Here is a 786-nt window from a genome sequence, read left to right on the forward strand (position 1 = left end):
CCGATTTTTGTTTCAGTCATGGACATCAGAGAATCCAGAGAATTTCAACATAGAAGTTAAAATGCTCCAGACAATCAGCTCAAATGAAGGGAAAAGACTATAGAAAAAAGATAATTGGGGGAACATGTAAAACCGTCTCAGCCACTGAATTTCCACAGAGCTCAAACTGCTGTACAGTAAATGTAATGTGTGGTCAGTAGACAGACATTTTTCAAGCCAGTCAAATCAGTTCAGTTTATATATGTGAATATATCTGCTGATGACTGCAAATGTAAATGATGAACCAATTAAGTGCCAAATGCATTTTAATTTAAAAAAACTAGAGCCATCATTAATATGTTTAAGCGACAGTGGACATATTTTTTTATGCCAGAAGGATATAATATATTAATGAACTAGAGTCATTAAAATGGTCCATATTACTAATAAGGGGCACTTAATTTCTGATGTGAATATAAATTGACTTCTACTCTTATTGCAGATGACAGGCTTGTGTGTGATCATGTGAAATGCAGTAGTCTGAACCCCTGCACTACAAAAATTTCTTTGTTCATATGTAATAATTGCTTTATTACAATGTCGTAAACAATTGTTTTAAAACAGCAGCATCTAAATGCTTTGCTTTATCTCATATTTTGATAATTTGCTTGTTCTTATTTAAGATTTGATTTTTGAAATGGAAAAAAAACACAAAGAATGAAGAGTCACAGACAAGAGGAAACTTTAATTAAATATTGTGAAAGTCAAAAAGTTATTTTACAGTTCAAAGGTAATTAAAAAATGATC

General features: G+C 31.3%; 1 protein-coding gene across 4 annotated transcripts in view; it reads right to left on the reverse strand.

The window, feature by feature from the left end:
• Nucleotides 1-704: 704 nt before the first annotated feature.
• Nucleotides 705-786, reverse strand: part of ebf1b (EBF transcription factor 1b) — a 132916-nt gene continuing 132834 nt past the window's right edge. For all 4 annotated transcript variants that reach the window (XM_077196475.1, XM_077196467.1, XM_077196450.1 and 1 more), the window contains one exon: nt 705-786. This exon is cut by the window's right edge and continues 3582 nt beyond it. The gene's annotated coding sequence lies outside the window, so the exon portion shown is untranslated.

The sequence above is a fragment of the Siphateles boraxobius genome, unplaced genomic scaffold (genome assembly GCF_051911475.1).
Source record: "Siphateles boraxobius isolate OS27281-9 unplaced genomic scaffold, OSU_SipBor_1 11, whole genome shotgun sequence".
Lineage (NCBI taxonomy): Eukaryota > Metazoa > Chordata > Actinopteri > Cypriniformes > Leuciscidae > Siphateles > Siphateles boraxobius.